The following is a 19,429-nucleotide window of genomic DNA, read 5'->3' on the forward strand; positions in this document are numbered from 1 at the left end:
GTTTTTCTAACCGTCAATAAAGACAAAACAGAAGGAAGAAGATCAGCTAAAAGAAGAGGAGACACATTGACACATTACTGCTGCTCTGCTCAGCAGCTCGGCTCAGGTGAGACCTGTAAAAAACAGAACTACAAACCAACACTTGTTAGTATTTGCTAGAGATGCTAGCTGTTGTTAGCTTTAGCCTCAGTAGCCGTTATTTTGACACTGCCTGCGCAGAACAAGCTAGTGCTAAACCCAGTGTGTGCATGTGCAAGGTGTTCACCTGGCATACTGAACTGTACTTTTTAACCATGCGAATATTAATGTGCTAAGTGATGCATGTATTTAGTTAACATTTGCTTAATAAGATTGTCCGAAGTCTGGTGATATCAAGTTATTGGTTGTTGCTAGCAGGTGGGGCTTAAGTGGTTAAGAAGATAAAGGAAGATCCATAACTCCTACTGTTCTTATTACAATGAATTACCATTTAATTCCCCCGCTTTTTTGGCTGTATGTGTGTTTATTATTGTCATGTTGGTAGTTGCATTCAGATGGACTTTAAAGGTACAGTAAATAATTTCTTATAAGGTATTTACTGATTATTTTTTACCTGCAGGTAGCTGGTGATTGCCAAGTAATGGAGCGTGTGATGGGAGGAGGAATGCTACCGGTGGTTTTAACCGGTTTGGGAGTCGTATTGTTGTACCGGATACTTGTACGTCTCAGAAAAGGGGCTTCAGTCCAAGGTGCTGTAGTGGTCATAACTGGGGCCAGCTCTGGACTCGGGAAAGGTCAGCCTCCATTCATTCATTTCAGCTTACATGTGCAAACTCTCTAAACCATACTGCTTTAGTGCTAGTAGGCTTTTATTTAGATAATGTGCAATCTCATTCTTCAGTGTTGTTGTGCAGATGCCAACATGTAGTTGTAGTTCTTTATCAGATTTGGACATTGTACTGCCCGTTGGTTGTCTCGGACCAGTCTGCGTGCGATCAATGGGAAATTAGGATTTAAACATATATACGTATACATGAATCATTTTGTCCCATTTCAGACACCAAACACTCTTTGATAAATTCCTGGTCAGAGAGTGGATTCCTGATTTTTGTAGGAAACCACATTACAAATTTGTCACTTCTATTTTGAACATGAATGCTATTTTTTTACTTTACAAACACATGTTTGTGAGCGAATGCATCTCCTCTGTAAGTGTGCCTGATCTTTTGTTTCTGAGAGTTTCTAGCCCCGAAAGATGTCAGCTGACCTTTAAAAACAGGAAAGATTGATACGGAGTGTAGAGTTTTTAACAGGACGTAGACTTCTCAATATTTAATTACTGAAGTCAGAGGTAAAGCCATGTGTTTAGTTTGTGGAGAGCAGAGTGCTCTGTTTATGGATTACAGATTGAATCCCCTTTGTGAGACTAAACAGAGAGAGAAAAGAGCTGGACTGTTGCTAGCAAATCTGCGAAAAGCAACAGGACTTTTCACTAAGCCTCACACATCCAGGGATGGAGCAGGCAAGACCAGCTTTGTGATTTCAAACAAGCCATCCTCTGAGGAGTTTATCAAAGAGTGCTTGGTGGCTGTGGATGACAGTTGTGATGACCCAGCCCTGTTAATGAATTTTTTACATGGGACAACGAAAAGAGTTTAGCAGCCACAGGCTCAGTAAAAGGGACTACCAAGGTTTGTTTGTTTGTAAACAACTTACACCTGTCAAAATCTGACAGGGAAAAATGTGGGACTTTTAAAGCAGATGCAAGATAAAGTGACTGAAATGAAGCCAGAAGTAAAATTGCTTTTTTTTCCCGCTGAATCGTACAGCAGAAGGTGTTGTGCAAGTCAGTGAACCATGCTGTTGGTGTTGTAACTAAAACCGTTAACTTCAGTTTGTTGCACTGTTGATTCACTGGATGCACTTGTAGAAACTCAAGACGGACTAGATTCCTGTAGCTGAGCAAGAAAAAATAATTAAAAATAGCAATAGCACTTATTTTAAAATAAAGTTAAGTCTTTTAAATTTTGCAAAAATATGGACATTTTGTGCACAATTGTTTTGGGGAATGTTTATTATATCATGATAAAAATGTTAGCAGTTTTCTTCTATGCTTATTTCAGTTTTATAAAGTGCTCCTGGTAAGAATTAAAGAGATACTGAGCAGATTTGAGTTCAGCTTAGTGGTGTGGCTCTCTGCACCCACCCCTGTTTTATGCTCACTAATCTACAACGAGAATTCTGCATTGTAGAGTCTGCGCGGGTCTTCCACGCTGCAGGTGCACGGCTTGTGTGGACGTGACGCAGCTCGCCTGCAGCAGGTGGTCCAAGAACTAACAGCGAGTTCAGCAAACACACAGAAACTGGTATGTATATACACACAAAGGAGTAACACAATAAAGTCTGGTCTGTCTGAACTATAGCTTAGCCTCTAAGGATCCATTTGTAAAGAGTCGTTTTGTTTCGCTTTGGTTATCCACCAGATTCACACTCCCTGTACTGTTGTCTTCGACCTGGCTAAAACAGACACGGTGGAGAGAGCTGCAGAAGAGATCCTGAAATGTTACGGACAAGTGGACATCCTCATTAATAATGCTGGAATCAGTTACCTTGGCAATATACTAGAGACTCACATTTCAGTTCAGCGGGATGTTATGGAGACAAATTACTTCGGGCCCGTTGCTCTTACACAAGGTTTGTTTAATCTTGTTGGTTTCAGCGTACGGGATGTTTTCATTTATTTTGGCTTGTGGTTGAAAGAGCCGAGCTAAATGTGAAGTTAATAAGTCATTTATGTAGAGATTTGGGTGAAGATTATCATGAATATGAGTCAGCCCTCTCTCTTTCATTTCTTTCCTCTCTCCACAGCTCTCCTGCCTTCCATGGTTCGCCGGCACAGCGGCCATATTGTAGTGATTAGCAGCGTCCAGGGGAAGATAGCCATTCCTTACCGGTCAGCCTGTAAGTCGTCTTTGATTAATGCAAACAAACACAACATGAGTTTGCCAGCAGGAGGAGGGTAACTAAAGCAAGCCTCTGATTTGTCTCATGCTGGTCAGATGCTGCGTCCAAGCACGCCACCCAGGCCTACTTCGACTGCTTGCGGGCAGAGATGGAGCGCTACGGGATCCCAGTGACTGTGATCAGCCCCGGGTACATCTGAACCAACCTGTCGATCAATGCTGTCACAGGAGATGGATCCAAGTATGGAGGTGAGGCAGTGAGAGGATGGAACAAAAGAGTAACAGTAGCAAAAGCAGCATTTTTAAGAGTCAGCTGGTAACAGGTGATAAATCTCAGAGTTATTAAGGTGGTGTTGGAATGTGTGTGGATCTTTGATGCCAGCTGGGATTTTGTGTTTTCTTACTGATTTTTTTTTTTGACTACATAAGGAAAAGACTACAAGCCAAATGGATTTTTATAACTAAATAATAAAAGTAAGAAGCAACATAACCAGAGTAATTTATAAGTTATTGTAGGGTCTTTCTTACCTTACATTAAAAAGCACCTCGAGGCAACTGCTGTTGTGATTTGGTACTATATAAATAAAAGTAATTTGAATTAATTGAAGTAATCTGTACTCTCTTGTATCAATGATGCAACATGTCTCTTGTCTTTGCAACTACCGCTCAGTGTTGGACAGAACTACAGCTACGGGCTGGGACCCCAGGGACGTGGCGTGGGAAGTCCTAAAGGCTGTTCGTCAGCAAAGTAAAGACGTGGTTTTGGCCGGCCCTCTGCCCACTGCTGCAGTATACCTCCGCACACTCTGGCCTGCACTTTTCTTCAAGCTCATGTCCTCGCGCGCTCGAAAGGAGCAAAAACCTAAGGATAAGTGATGTTCGAGCTGGTGAGGTCTAGGACCTGAAATAAGCAAGACTTTGGAGGAAATGAGGAGATCTGTTTTATAACATCTGGGACAGAGCTGGAGTGGGTTTTTGTACTATTCATTGTTTAATGTCTAATTTACATGTTGATATTGTCTGTCATGTCTGAGAAACTTTTACCCTTCCCACCCAAAAACAACAAAAATTGTTGGCAAAAGCCTGCAGTATCACATTTTGCAGGCTGGTGAGAAGAGATGGTTTAATTTGAACTCCATAATTTGGGACTCCTGATGCAAACAGAACAGCTTAAATAAACCAAACTGTGGTAAAGGAATCATGTCTGATGTTTTGGCAGAATGTCTACCCACAACTGTGTCACTTACTCTCCTTTAAAATATCTACTGTGGTTACAAAGTCAACGTTTGCCAACAATTTCTCATTGAAAAATGGTGCAGCACCCGACCTGTTTCTGGGTCATATTTTCCATGCAGTATGCAGAGCACATCACTGAAAATGAGTCACTTCAGCACACGTATGTGCAGTCGAGTTTTTGTTTCCGGCTAATATTCTTTGTCACTTTAAAGTGTCGTCTGGATTGGAGCATGATTGTACTTTTATTGGGAGCAGCGAGGAATTCAGTGTGGAGTCTGTGCGGATAAACCACTCATCCATCTCTGGAGAAGCTGACAAACCTGTCAGAAACAAGCCCAAGGCCAAAGACCGAACTTTGTACAAGCTTGCATATGAACTGCTGTGTATCCCCCAAACACAGTGAATACAAGAAAACAGGCAGGTTTTTATAACTATCTTTATGCACAGAATAAAACACCTTTTACAAACTGAAAACAGTATTTTTTTTTCCTCCTTTCTTGGATGTCACCTTAAATTAAAACAGAAAAAACACTTGTCTCAGAAATATTAACAATAAATAGTCCAAATAATGATTTACATTATGTTACAAAAGCGCAGTGAATACTGGAATTTCCATTTGTACAAATACATCCTTCAATAGGATTCCTTATTAAGAATCATCTAGTGTGACAAGATCAAGCGTTTCCAAATGTTCACAAACTAACACCACAGGAGCGCTTACATTTGTTAGATCGTCTTACAATCTCGTTTGTGGAATGACAAAGAGGTCTAACAGTTTACACCAAACGGGTTCACACAGCTGCATAGAGATGATGCTGGTTGATCAAATTAAATGTGAAGGCAATGAGTCTGTACTGCATGAAAAATTCAGAGAAACGATGTCTGCTTCTGTAACATGCAAGAGCCACTCTTTAGTCATAGTGTTTTGTTAGCATCCACTAGTCAGAGGAAAGTAATTTGGGGGCATATAATAAAAAACAAAAATTAAAATAAATGGAGTCAACTATGGCTTTAGTGTTTCATTAAATTAACCGCTCGCTCTTATGGAGTGTATTTCTACTGGGAACTCAATAGTAGCCAGGACATTCATAATTCTAGTTTGTCAAACAAAATGAATGTGTGGCTGCAGCCAGCTCATTTGTTTGAACTAATTAGGACGGCAAGAAAGCAACAGAACTAAGGAAAGTAAATGAGCAACATTGTTAGATTTCCTTGTAATCGATGGCGTCGGCAAGAGAGCGCCCACCTGTTGTGTCAGCGTTACTGAAAACGACAGCAAAAGTAAACAAAGACACGCCCTCCTTGCTGTTGATCTGGCAGCTTCAGGTCTGGATAGGTCACCTTTTAAAACAGCGCAAGCCTGAATGTATGTTAACAGACAGGCACGCATCAGAGTGCTGCCGCTCACGCGCATCTTTTTGAGTTGTTCATCTCCCTTCATTAAAACCTTCCTGTGCAATTCACGCTCACATCTACAATACAGGAGGGAAATTCTCCCTATTGCAGCTTGCGAATGAGGAGCTGGGAAAGCGCCGAGTCAAAGGAAACGTTTTAATGTGAACGTTCCTCAAGGCTTTCATTCAGACGCAACAACCATGAAGAACAGTACATTACGCACATTATGCTGTTTGTGGCTATAAGCACTGTCAGCACAGACTCTTTAAAACATTCTGATTCAGTCTCCAAATACCACACGTGTGAAGAGGGCTTAAATATCTAAAAAGGTATTCCTGTTTATGCAACAAAATCCAATATTTGAACTTGCATCTCTGCACACAAAACTAATGAGAAATGAATGCAACAATAAAATAATTCCAATAACATTTTCAGCATCTGTGGAGCTACCCAAGTGGAGTCAACCAACAAGCTGCCATTTTTTATTTGTATTTGTTTGTTTTTTTTGTTTTGTTTTTTTTGTTTGTTTTTTTTTAAATGTGGGTTTGAGAAATGAAGAACCCGATTCCAAACACGTGTGACTACAACACAATCTGTAACACCTGAACTCATAAGAGATGAGGAACAAAAAGAAAAGAAAAAAGGAGGCCAACAGGAAAAATGAACTTCTACACATCACTTTGTTTTGTTCCACTTTTGCTACTGAACTATGCCAAGTATCTCTTTCTCACCGACATTACTTTTAATAAAAATCACAGTCCAGTGGCTGTTTGCCACCAGCTGATGATCTGAACTGCACATTTTGAGCGGTCAGCCTTACAGCCTTTAATACACACGCACACACAGATACATTCATGCACTCACACACCGAGAGCAGGAAGAGACATGAAAGATCAGATATTTTGTTCGGATATGGCATAGTATTTTCCTGTACATGAGGTTGTATCTTTGTAAACTCATTTGTTTTATCTAAAGTGTTTGTATTTAAAGGGAATTGTTCCTTAGAGAACAGTTCAGTGAAACCAACGCAACTCGCTTTTGAACAATGGTCACGGTTGACCACCTATTATTGCACTTTTACAAACAGGCCATGGATGGCTTTGAGGGGGGATGGGGTTGGCCTTTCTCCCCAGTCTTCTTTCTCCAAACAGGGAGAAGACAGAGAGGAAACCTCTCCTCTCCTCACTTACAGTACCTCTTGTCACCAACAACATGATGCTCTAGGTGAGCAAAGTTCTGCCTTGGTCTCTTTTTAGGAATGGCCTGCTTATCGACAGGTGTGAGAACCAGACGTGGTAAAAGTTGGGGTAATTTGCAGCTGCTGGCTGCAAATCGGTTTTGAATTTCTAGCAGTAGTCACTGCTTCCAAGTGTGGGCCCAGAAGTTTGTGTCTCTCTCTCCTGGAACTGTGGAAATGCCTGGAACTGGCTGTAGATTAGAGGTACAGATGACCATGGCTTGGTGGAGTCTTCCTCAGGGAGGTGGAATGGAGGGCTCAGTTACGGCGAGCTCCTGAGCCAGATCATTGAAGCGAGCGATGTAGTCTATGCTGCTCTCACTCATCATACAAGCAAGCTGAGAATCCATCTGCAAGCAACACCAAAGAGCTTTCAGACTGACAACAAGGGCAAATCCAAGAAGGAGAAAAAAACCCCAAAAAACAAGATTTTTCCAGACATCCCTCGAACAGTTTCATACTTTAGGTCAAGAGTGCAGGGGGGGAAAAGTTCATCACATCAATATCTGTCAATGAAATTAAATTATTTACTGAAAAAGCAGATGTGTTAGTCCAAACACAGGAGGCAACAGTCACCGGGCTCTATTCACCTCCCAGGCAGGTTTGGGCCCCATCCCAGGAAACAGGTTTAAGCTAACAAGTCTGCGTTTGTTAACCCTGAGATGAATCACTTAACACAATCTGAACTAAACCTGCTCACTGGCAGGTTATCTTTAACAAACTTAGAGCTTCTCTCTGCCTCATCCCCTCCTGCCACACCTGAACCAGCTAACTGACACTCCCGATTCATTTCTTCATAAAGTCGCTATCAAAGCACGCAAGAGAGCGAGAGAGAGCACTAAAAATGGAAACGTGTTCACAGACTGAGATTCAGATATTAAATGCTGTCAGCATTTCAAAAGGTATGGTGTCTGAATCTCAGGGTGTGACTCAACAAGTTTTTCATTAAAAATCACCTAAAATTTGGTGGATCAGCCCAGAAGCTGATCTATCCAAAAGGTACCATGTGGTCCCTAACACAACCGGCTCTGGGTCAGAGTCCACTTGCACAGCAGGACAGATCCAAAAGGGGATAAGAACCACATTTTCAGAGTGGATATAAATGCAGGTTATTTTTAAAATGGGAAGTGATGTTTTTACATTTACATTTTAGAGACTAATTAATAACATATAACATGTTGGTTGCTGAGATTCAGACTGTGTTGTGTTTGTGGCAAGTGTTGCTTCTCAGTCACAACTTTCTTTCATTTAATCAACAAGCATTTACTTACCTCTGCCACATCAGGAAGGCCACGGGATTGAATCATGAGAATCATGAGAATTGCAGTCCAGGAGGCTAGGACCGAGTAGAGCTGTGCCACTGGAGGGGCCAGTGGGGGTTAGGGTGGTCCGTCTGCCCTTATCAGGAGAGACCATGCTGGCTGCAAGGAAAATAAGAGCAAAAGACTGAGTAAATGGCCTTTCATCATACAGCTGTGTTAGTAATATTGGGGATTTTACAAACAAATCTTTGTAAATGTTGACTGCACGTGCTGCTGTATGCAGCATTTTTAGTGGGAAGTAATGATAAAAATACATCCACTTAATATTCTGTTCTTCTTGGCCTAAAATGTAACTTCTGGCACACTCTTGAGAAAGGAAGCAAAAAAACTCTTACAAAGGAGGCATCCCAGTGTGGAGTCAGACGAGTCGCTGGGGTACCACTGAGGGTCGTGGCTGGGTGAAGGGATCCAGCCTCTGGATGGGCTGAGCGAGGGAGACGAGGCCAGCAGTTTGGAGCCGTCGCTGTTGCCCAGCTTGGCTGGAGAGAGAGCAGCCTCCTCACCTGCAGTGCAGCAGGCAAACAGAAATGAGATATCAGCGATTAAACTCAGCAGGCTCAGATGTTTAGCTGCTTGGATGTCAACGTGCACTCTTTTCCACAACCTGCAGAGGAATTAATGCTGTGGAGCCACAAAGCTGACCTCAGTGGTAATTACAAAACCTTTCTAACCTACTCTCACTTTCCATTTCACTAAACAAACATCATCAAGCTTTATTTAGCAGTTTCTTGTCAATATGGCTCGGGTAAGACGTCTGCACGTGCACGCACCGTAATGTGTGGAGTTGATGGCAAGCTCGATGATGGAGTCGCTGATCTGCGTTTGAGGTTCTCCGGGGGTTAGAGCCTCTTCAGGAGGGCCTGGGAGTGAGATATCAAGGAGCGAGGCAACGCTCGGGGGAGAGAGGAGTGAGTCTCCCCCGCCGGTGACTCCAGGAGACGGAGGTGGTACGCCATTCTATGGAAAGAGCGATTTAACTTAGCACATCACATTTTTTTAAACCATTTATTCAAGCATAGCTGACAATTTTCTTTACCAAATGGTGATCAGCTACGACTGGAAAACAAATGAGGTTACGCAGACTCACTGCCTTTAACTAAGCCAAGTGTTCCCTCACAAAGGTCCACTGTGAGCAAGGAAACGCTCTGATGGCGATACAAACAGCTTTATTTATCCCATCAGGGCAAACTGTTTGGAGCAGCTTGTTTTTAAACCGTAACAGACAAATAAACAGGTGATCATGAATATGACAACTGTATGCAAGAATAATGTCTACAAAGAAAATCTATAAAAATTACTAAATCATTTGTGAAGTCTTGTACGACAGATGCACAGTAAAAAGAAAAACATTATGCAAAACCTGGCCTACACCGCACAGATAAACAGAAAATCATTAGAGTGAGCAATAACTTTCATTAAAGTAAGATAAATCAAAAACTGACCGTTTTAAATGTAACACTCCAAGATGGTAATGGGCAATAGCATTTATTCTAATGCCACAGGCAAGGAGGAGACATCAAATGAAGGAGGGTTCTAGTCCGTGTGTGTGTGTGTGTGTGTGTGTGTGTGTGTGTGTGTGTGTGTGTGTGTGTGTGTGTGTGTGTGTGTGTGTGTGTCTGTCTCTGACCTCTGGAACATTTTGCTGGTGGAGTTGAGAGTCTGGCTCAGCATCAGCAATGGGAGTGGTGGCGAGAAGAGCGCTGTTATCCACAGTGGAAGAATCCACCTCCCGACAGGGACTGCCTGGGATGATGCCTGCAGACTTAGCTGCCAGGTCAATGGCACCTGAAAGTATTAACAGTTCAGGCAAACGAGAGATTTGTCATATCACTCCTGATAAGCATCAACAGCAACAGCATGTGAAGAGCAGAGCAGGAAGAAAAAAAAAAAAAAGGATGGTCCAAGGTCTTCTGGAAAAATGTTTTTGCTTCTGTCGTCTGCACAGAAATACTGTCTGTCACTGACCTTCTCAGAGTTCTAGATTTTGACACAGGAATCTTACACAAATACAACTTGGACCTTAAATATGTTTTTAAGCAATTTTATAAAATATGTCTGTGAAGGTTCTCAGTCATCCAGGTCATCGTAGTCAAAGGAGCTTACAAAGAAAAGCATCTGGACTTCTTTAAGTTACTTGAAGACGTTTCACCTCTCATCCGAGAAGCTTCTTCAGTTCTAAGGTCAAATGGTGGGGAGTCCCAGATTTAAACCTAGTGGGAGTATCCCCCCACAGAGGGACAAAAGGACCCCTGATGATCCTCTAATCGCCTGAGCCAAGGTGTGAAACTGGGTGCTTATAAAAGCAAAGTTGTTGACCCCATAAAAACAACAATATGTAATTTTTTTGCAGTATATTTGGTGTAGAGTTTATCAATATTTCAATAAAACAGAAAAATGTAGTAGATAACAGAAGAAGTCCATACTAGAGAGCTGGCTGGCCCCCGCAGAGCTGGATGTTGCTGGGGTTGTTTTAGTTTGGACAGAGCGAGAGGAAGGAGCTAGTCGGGGATGGATCGGCCGGAAAGATCCAGTTCCTGAAGGAAGAAACAGGAAGTGAGAGAGCAGACAATTACCAGAGGGTCTTGCTGAGAAAGAGAAATCGTTTTTAGCTGTGATTTCATTAATGCATACTGTAAAACTACGCCCTAAACATTTCCAGCCTCAGCTGACGACATATTCTATCGTTCTGTCCTGCCATCTGAGGAGTACCTGTGGCAGAGGAGTTGGAGAGGATGGAGAAGGAGCAGACGTGTTGAGGAGTGTCTCCTGTAGTTCTGGGCAGCAGTGTTCGCTGTGAACGAGAAAGAAGTGGCCAAACAAAAACACACTTAGGAAAACCCGCCTTCCACCCAACCAAGCCCAGAACTGATGAATGGATAATGATCTTGCTCTCACCTGAACTACAAGTGGTTTGCGAAGTTGTCTGTTCCGAGGTTTTCTCTGTCTAGAAAGGAAAAGATCTGACTGCATCTGTGAGAAAAAGAAAAGAAAAAAGCACATATTAATGCTCGTTAATACATGAATTATGTCTCTGTACAGTTGGCATAAACAAAAAATGATGCATTATTCTGGCTTACACTGATCGAGTCGAGCTGCTGTCTGAAGGCTAGCTCTGCCTCTTTGTTAGGGGAGAACATTCGGTTGTGCCGTGAGCTGTTGGGTGGCAGCGTGGTGGGTACTGCGAACACGCTGCTTTCTGATTCGCCAACTGCAGTAGAACCCAGCAGAGAGCGGGTAAGGTTGCGCCCACCTGAACAGGATTGAAACAGATGTGGTGCCACATCAGGAAAGGCAGCTATTTGAAGACAACTTCTAAAGAGGAAGCATCGGTGCTGCATAATTACTTCTCGCTGTTTAATAACTACAGCACTGTAAGTACAGAAAAGACTTTATCACAAAAGCCAGCAGGAGAGAGACATAAATACCTCCAGCACTTGGCAGCTGTAACTTGGGCATGCGCAAAGACGCCTGCGGCCGCCCACAGCTGGGGCTACGGGCGCCTGCAACAGGACCCTTCGCCGGAGGTGTGAGGACCTGGTTTTGCTCCTCCTGATAGGTCTTGAGGGGTGATGTGGCTGTGGAGCACAGCTCTGGAGCCTGAAGGAAAAGACACATGATATGCTCCTATCTCGAAATAGCACTTTCATTGAAAAAGACAAAAAAAAACCAAACAAAAAAAAAAACCTGTGGTGTTCATAGTACATAACCAGTAACATGTTTTTCATCAGCTGGCTTTGTACGGAATATAAACTCTTCACACTGCTGCATCTTAAAAATGTTTAATTTTAAGCCTTAATGCCACTGATAATTACACATTTTTCATCTTTTCAACTTGTAATTTAAACAACACACCAGGCCACAATCTTGGAAGACAGAAAAGGGAAAACTTACCAGAGGTTTGGGGTTGACTTCAGTGGAAACCAGCTTGAGTAAGCAGCGCAAAACTCGATTTGTCCTGTCGGGCTTTGGCTGCACTGAGGCTTGTCCCTCTTCTGAGTTGCTGGGTGGAGCTGTGACCGGCTGCCACTCGTACTCCAGCTGCAGCTTGCCTGGCTTCCCAAACATCAGGTACAGCTCGGCCAGGGTGACGTTCTCTGCGTCACGGGCGCTCCAGCCTTCCTCTCTGATCTGCTCAACGACCCGTTCTTTGGTCGCTGGTGGGGAAGCTTGCGACACGGCTTCGTCTGAGCCAGTCACTGGAGGTTTGACTGAAGGAGGCTGATTTGCCTCCGAGGAAGACGCGCTGGTGCTCTGCTCCTCTTTGTACTGCTCAGCGGAGCCATCGGCACCACTACATGACCTGTCCGTGCTTCTGGTCATGGCTAAACCACCACTGACCTCAACGCCAGTGCAGGCCTTTCCTGGATCAGAAGATCCCATCCCATCTCCCTCTTCTCTGACAGTCAGCTGAGAGGAAACTGGGACACAAGGGGACTGAAGTCTCTTCTCCTCTACCTTTGCAGAACTGTCTGCTGATGGATCAGGGTTGGGGGTTTCAGTTCGACGAGCATCACCCGTTATAGTCAGTGAAGCACCAGCAACAGCAGCGCTTCCCCGCCCAGATTTGCTGCCAGTTCGAGGTTGTGGAGCTGCATGGATGCCCAGGATCTGGGCAGCTGGCAACTCCTTGGCATTAGGTCGGCTCTTGCCACTCTCGATCCAATGGACAGTGCAGGACGCTTTGGAGTGAACCACACGTGCCACCCCAGGCAGTGTAGTCAATGTGCAGCTCTCAGCTGGAAAAAGAAAAAGTTCTTCCTTCTGAGTTATGCTGGGAGAGGCTGTGCTGGTCTGGTTGCCTTCTAGAGCCTCTCTCTCCATGAGACTCTTAAGCTGAGTTTTCAAAGTTAAGGACCAGTTTATATTCGACACAAGCTGGTACAGTGGGGCAAAAAAGTATTTAGTCAGCCACCGATTGTGCAAGTTCCCCCACTTAAAATGATGACAGAGGTCAGTAATTTGCACCAGAGGTACACTTCAACTGTGAGAGACAGAATGTGGAAAAAAAAAAAATCCATGAATTCACATGGTAGGATTTGTAAAGAATTTATTTGTAAATCAGGGTGGAAAATAAGTATTTGGTCACCTCAAACAAGGAAAATCTCTGGCTCTCACAGACCTGTAACGTCTTCTGTAAGACGCTTTTCTGTCCCCCCACTCGTTACCTGTATGAATGGCACCTGTTTGAACTCATCTGTATAAAAGACACCTGTCCACAGCCTCAAACAGTCAGACTCCAAACTCCGCTATGGCCAAGACCAAAGAGCTTTCGAAGGACACCAGGAAAAGTATTGTAGACCTGCACCAGACTGGGAAGAGTGAATCTACAATAGGCAAGCAGCTTGGTGTGAAAAAATCAACTGTGGGAGCAATCATCAGAAAATGGAAGACATACAAGACCACTGATAATCTCCCTCGATCTGGGGCTCCACGCAAGATCTCATCCCGTGGGGTCAAAATGATCATGAGAACGGTGAGCAAAGATCCCAGAACCACACGGGGGGACCTGGTGAATGACCTGCAGAGAGCTGGGACCAAAGTAACAAAGGTCACCATCAGTAACACACTACAACGGCAGGGAATCAAATCCCGCAGTGCCAGACGTGGTCCGCTGCTGAAGCCAGTGCATGTCCAGGCCCGTCTGAAGTTTGCCAGAGAGCACATGGATGATACAGCAGAGGATTGGGAGAATGTCATGTGGTCAGATGAAACCAAAGTAGAACTTTTTGGTATAAACTCAACTCGTCGTGTTTGGAGGAAGAAGAATACTGAGTTGCATCCCAAGAACACCATACCTACTGTGAAGCATGGGGGTGGAAACATCATGCTATGGGGCTGTTTTTCTGCCAAGGGGACAGGACGACTGATCCGTGTTAAGGACAGAATGAATGGGGCCATGTATCGTGAGATTTTGAGCCAAAACCTCCTTCCATCAGTGAGAACTTTGAAGATGAAACGAGGCTGGGTCTTCCAACATGACAATGATCCAAAACACACCGCCCGGGCAACAAAGGAGTGGCTCCGTAAGAAGCATTTGAAAGTCCTGGAGTGGCCTAGCCAGTCTCCAGACCTCAACCCCATAGAAAATCTGTGGCGGGAGTTGAAAGTCCGTGTTGCTCGGCGACAGCCCCAAAACATCACTGCTCTCGAGAAGATCTGCATGGAGGAATGGGCCAAAATACCAGCTACTGTGTGTGCAAACCTGGTAAAGACCTATAGTAAACGTTTGACCTCTGTTATTGCCAACAAAGGTTATGTTACAAAGTATTGAGTTGTATTTTTGTTATTGACCAAATACTTATTTTCCACCCTGATTTACGAATAAATTCTTTACAAATCCTACCATGTGGATTCATGGATTTTTTTTTTTTCCACATTCTGTCTCTCACAGTTGAAGTGTACCTCTGGTACAAATTACTGACCTCTGTCATCATTTTAGGTGGGGGAACTTGCACAATCGGTGGCTGACTAAATACTTTTTTGCCCCACTGTATATGCCCCAGAAAGCAGCATGTTAGAGCAGTACATTTCTAATATGTACACTAGGAATGAAAAACACTCTGAAGAGTTTTGCATACATATTGCACTGTAATGTTTTTTTTAAAAAGGATACAATCCACTGGTCATGATAAGCCCACTTCTGTTTCAGATACTCTATGAGGCTGGAAACTTTCCTGTGGAGCTCCACCACCATCCTGAGAAAACAGAAAAAACATTTGATGTCAACTTTGCAAAATACAACACTACCAGGTCGAATACGTCTGACATAAACTACTTCTACATTTTACACTTAGACTACTGTGGATCAAATTTAATAGAGTTTTCTAAAACCGAAATAATCCTGTGTGGGAAAAATCAAAACGCCAACTACGTGCTCCAAAAATAACTAAAATAAAACAGAAATGTTCATTAATGTATAGTTTTACTATATTTGTTTTGTCACGTTTGCAAACAAATGCATACTGACATTGCTGTAATTCAGCCATTTTCACAAAGTCTTTACCCTTCTTCAACCTACCCATGATAAATAACCCTTATTATCATAATAATTAAACAAAAAAACAAAAAAAAACCCTAACACTGAAACCAGTAAAAACGAAACTGAACCTCAAAAGAAGCAAACCCAGTCTGAACACTAACTGAAAACTGAACTGAGAACAAAAATTAAAAATGAAAGAAATAGAGTTTAAACTTTGAACAGCATCATGTCTGAGGGTGTTTACACTTTTCAAATTTCACGAGTTAGCTTAAAAAAAAAACATATACACACATATTTAATTTGCACAAAAAAAAAAAAAAAAAAAAAAAGAGCTGACCCAGAAAACGGTGGAAAACATGCAAACCATCAAACTGAAATAAGCAGTCTGAAGCCAAGAAGAGGTTCTTAAATTAGCTCAGGCTTTGTTGCATCACCATGGCTTGAACTAATAAAATAAATAAATAAAATAATAATAGAAAATGAATTAATGAAGGTATGACATCTCTCCGACTCTTGGATGTTATGCTTTTGAAAATATATTGTGGTTCTTATCCATGTCAGACCTGAGGCGAGGGTTGTGGGCAAGACTCTGAACTCGGGCCCAGGAGTGGTTACTGCGTGGCTGGAGCTCCACTGCCACCTTCAAGGGCAGACGCACCGGCTTCTGGTCCTCTTCATCACTCACTCCTGCAGGACACAAAATTACAGATTCAGCCACTATAAGAAAAGCCCAAAACCTATAAACTCAACTATGCTCTCTCACTTAATCAACCACGACAAAATGAAAAGGCAGCCATCAATCTCGGTGGGATCCATTCACAGATTTACATACAACAATGACAAGAGACAGTCTTTTTCTACCCTTGATGAAAGCAAATATTTTCAGTAAGTGTGATGAGTGGGTGTTATTGAGCAGAGGGGTTGATGACAGCTGGTCAGAACAGTCATCTCCTTCATCCTCCTCACTTTGCACCCAAAGTTACCATGGAAACACCACCAGCCCACTTGATGCCATGGTTTTTGTAAAAAAGCCCCGCCCCCGTGAACCCCCCAGTCTCACCATCAGTGAGGTTTTCAGTGCTTGTTCTGTAACGCGTGTGCTGGGTTTCTGCAGGCTCATACTCACCATCTGGATCACAAAGTTTCTTCAACGCTCGGCACATTGGAGCTTTGATCCGCAGGTTCCTCCCCTTAGAGCGCACGGTGGTGGCCCTGGTGGAACAGAAGAATCTTTATTCATATATGTTGTAAGCTCTAAACCTTGCCGTGCCACAGAGAAAGCATCTGACTACATACTGTCAACTCAGCCCTCAGATTTGTTTTTCATACTAGCAAAGTGCTAATCTGTATCTTTCCAAATGTGATCTAGTGCATCAGTTTAAAGTATCACAATCCCAGATGTGTACGTAAACCCACTAGCCAAAGCTTCTGCCACAGACTTACCCTTGCTGGATGAGTTCGTTCAGCTTTGCCACATTCTTATCATCCATCACTGTCAAAGACAAAACACAAGACAGCTAGTTAAGACATGCTCCTCAGGGGCAACTGCCCCGAGCCACAGGGATCATCTGGAGTTTAATCACATCCCCTGTGTCCACAACCAGCAGAACAAACAGCAAAACACACGCAGTCTACATTGCATCCAAGCGCTTTCACAGCCCTCACTTACATCCTCCAACTTTTTTGCGAAGCTCGGCGTAGCAGATGAGGCCGTACAGTTCTTGAGAAGATTTCTTTAACACCCTGGAGTACACTGAGAAGGAAAGGAAGCACAAGTCACAACACTGGTGGAGGCCTGTGCGTGCTACATAAAGATAACATGAGAGTAACACTGGGTGCTTTTTGTAGGGGAAAAGAGCTCCAGCTTATCTGGTGAACTTCTTTAACATATGTTTTGCTTGCTAAAAAACAAAAATGTCAGTGTGAGTTCTGTTGTAGGAAAAAATAATAATATATGTGGCTGTTTAACAGCATCTCTTCTTTACTTCTCATTCACAGTGTCTGCAGTAAGTAGCATAACTGAAACAACTAAACACAAACCTAAAATAAACCAATTAAGATCAGCCTAAGACATCACCTTGTTGTATGAGTTGTACACATTTTTATGAGGCGTCATTCGATAAAGTCATTACAGTGTACAAACTTCATATTTGGGGATCAAAAATTCCAAGGTGAATTAAGAGAGAGAGAAAAAAAGCAACTCACCGTTAGCGAAGTCGATGTGTTTGGAGATCTTGTGCCAAGTTCGGTAGTAAAAGTGGCGGACCTGTTCCTTGTTCTTCACCATATTTGCTGGCTTGCCTCTCTTCTTGTACTTCATTGCAATGTTGTTCTGGATGGCCTCAAAATCCTTCCCGTGCTGGGAACAAAGGAGGGCAGCCGTGAATCTACGACGTCAAAAGATCTACACATGGTAAACTTTTAACTTGGTAAAAGGTTGTTGCAAGCTTTACCTCATAAAGACCCTCAAAAAAGCTGTTTTTGTCCTCGGCGCTCCAGGATTCCCACTGCCGACGGGCTCTTTTCTGGTTACCAGCTTGTTCTTCCTTCTCTGTAGACCCTTGGCCCTTGGAGGTCTTGGATACTCCCCCCGTGGAGCTGACCACAGGCCCGGTCTGCCCCACCACACCCTGGGAAGAGGAGCCATTCTCTGCCCCTGTTTTAACACAGAAACATTCAGAGGAAAGGCACAACTTAAATATCAGCTCACCACCCTGGCTGTTTTTTATGTCATAACGAAAAAAGGTTGATCTGAGGTGTGTGATTTGCGAGATGTTAAAATACATGCACACAAAGCCACCCACTGCCATTACAGCGCACAGAACCTGCAGAGCTTCCCTCTCTGTGGTTAAGCTCTGGCAAGGAGACAGGAAAAGCAATCAGTCCCTATGGTCAGGTCTACATTACACAGTTCCAAAACCAACTCATGGTGGGCTCCACTGGCCAAGTTTTCTGGCCCAGTACTGTGCACAACACCAGGAGACATTAGCAGGAGCACCCAGAGAGTTGCTGTTGCAGTACTGTGCTACATTATAAAAAAAAATAAATAAAGAAAAAAAAGTGTTGTTTTTTTTGTTTTTTTTTAGCCCAAATGGGTGTTAATTTACAAACACAAGCATGTGACTGGCTCACAGACAATAACCTAGATGTGTCGCCTTCAAAATAGAAGTGCACCGATATAGCATCACATAAAAATAAGTGAGGCTTTCTTAGTCAGACAGTCAAACGTTTGTGCTCAATCTAAATATAGTTTCTGACACAATCAGAGCTTTTCTGTTTCAAACAACAAAAATCCACCAGTCATACCTGTCAAAGGATACACAAGTAAATAATATTGTTTCTGATCTGATCAATGGCTGCTGTTTTGTGGACAAAGCAATTTTAAAAGGAAAAATGTACAAATTAAAATCACAGATGTATAATGTACTGAAATATTTTTCCAAATAAATTCCACTTTTCAATGAGGAACACACAGATTACTGGGTGGCATAGCCTCATTAACAAACTCAAAAACCACCACCACCTTACTAAGTCTCAGCCCCACCCAAAGCTGTCTGTGCCTCCAGAGGGACAGGTAGTGTGGAAACCCAGGAGGTAATGCCTTGTCTGCATAGATAAACTGACACCAACCAGCTCACACTTAGCAAATACAATACTATTAGTGATTGGTAGCCTACAGGGGAATCCTTCATTGTGTTTAAAAGTCATCCTGAAAGCCTTAAGTCATCTCTAGCTTTGATTCATTGTTTAGAAAGTTCCTGATATCAGTCACCCTCTGAGTTACTACAGAGGCTCATTCAGATTATTTGCAAAACCAAAACTGAATAATGGCAAATAAATTACAACCTCTGCTTTACTGGTATTTGTTGTAAAATGGGGGTGATAAAAAAAACAAAACAAAGGTAGCCTAGGCTAAATCTGTGGGTCAATGAAATGATTGGCTGAAAACTGCAACATCATTCTAGTCCAATTTCCTATATAGTCCCAAAAGAAAATAATAAGAAAAAAGACAAAAGAACTGTAAGCAACCCTGTTCAGTAATGTCCCTTTCCTGTCCTGATATCAGGTCCATTTTAAGCCCGTGATTTAAACAGACACAGTTGAAAGGTACAAATGTGCATGACACGAATTCAAACGTGGTGCAGATGTGTGTCACAGGTTGATCTGGCTGTAGGCTGTGGCACTTGGCCAGAGGTGGCGCTGGTTGACTCGACTCCATGTTAGTGCACAAAGTAAACTGCTCGCTGTAGTTGTGAAGCAAAAACGCTGAAATCGGAGAAATAAACCGTGCGAGCGGAACGATAACGACGACAAGAGT

At 42.9% G+C, this 19,429-nt stretch overlaps 2 pseudogenes across 2 annotated transcripts; one reads left to right on the plus strand and one right to left on the minus strand.

Moving 5' to 3' along the window:
- On the plus strand, positions 1 to 5,146 carry LOC309704393 (dehydrogenase/reductase SDR family member 7B-like; annotated as a pseudogene). The gene is made up of 7 exons: positions 1 to 106; positions 599 to 773; positions 2,232 to 2,345; positions 2,463 to 2,673; positions 2,848 to 2,940; positions 3,039 to 3,191; positions 3,613 to 5,146. The product of its transcript is annotated as a dehydrogenase/reductase SDR family member 7B-like (transcript).
- A 569-nt stretch (positions 5,147 to 5,715) lies between these two features.
- LOC309705662 (protein cramped-like) lies at positions 5,716 to 18,039 on the minus strand (annotated as a pseudogene). Its single transcript has 19 exons — positions 18,036 to 18,039; positions 17,565 to 17,767; positions 17,317 to 17,470; positions 16,781 to 16,864; positions 16,555 to 16,603; positions 16,238 to 16,323; positions 15,675 to 15,798; positions 14,746 to 14,827; positions 12,024 to 12,965; positions 11,558 to 11,729; positions 11,210 to 11,382; positions 11,028 to 11,102; positions 10,842 to 10,923; positions 10,556 to 10,666; positions 9,760 to 9,917; positions 8,903 to 9,089; positions 8,468 to 8,635; positions 8,082 to 8,231; positions 5,716 to 7,160 (listed from the first exon to the last, which is right to left on the minus strand). The product of its transcript is annotated as a protein cramped-like (transcript).
- Positions 18,040 to 19,429: the final 1,390 nt, after the last annotated feature.

The sequence above is a fragment of the Aulonocara stuartgranti genome (genome assembly GCF_965226115.1).
Source record: "Aulonocara stuartgranti genome assembly, chromosome: 4".
NCBI lineage: Eukaryota > Metazoa > Chordata > Actinopteri > Cichliformes > Cichlidae > Aulonocara > Aulonocara stuartgranti.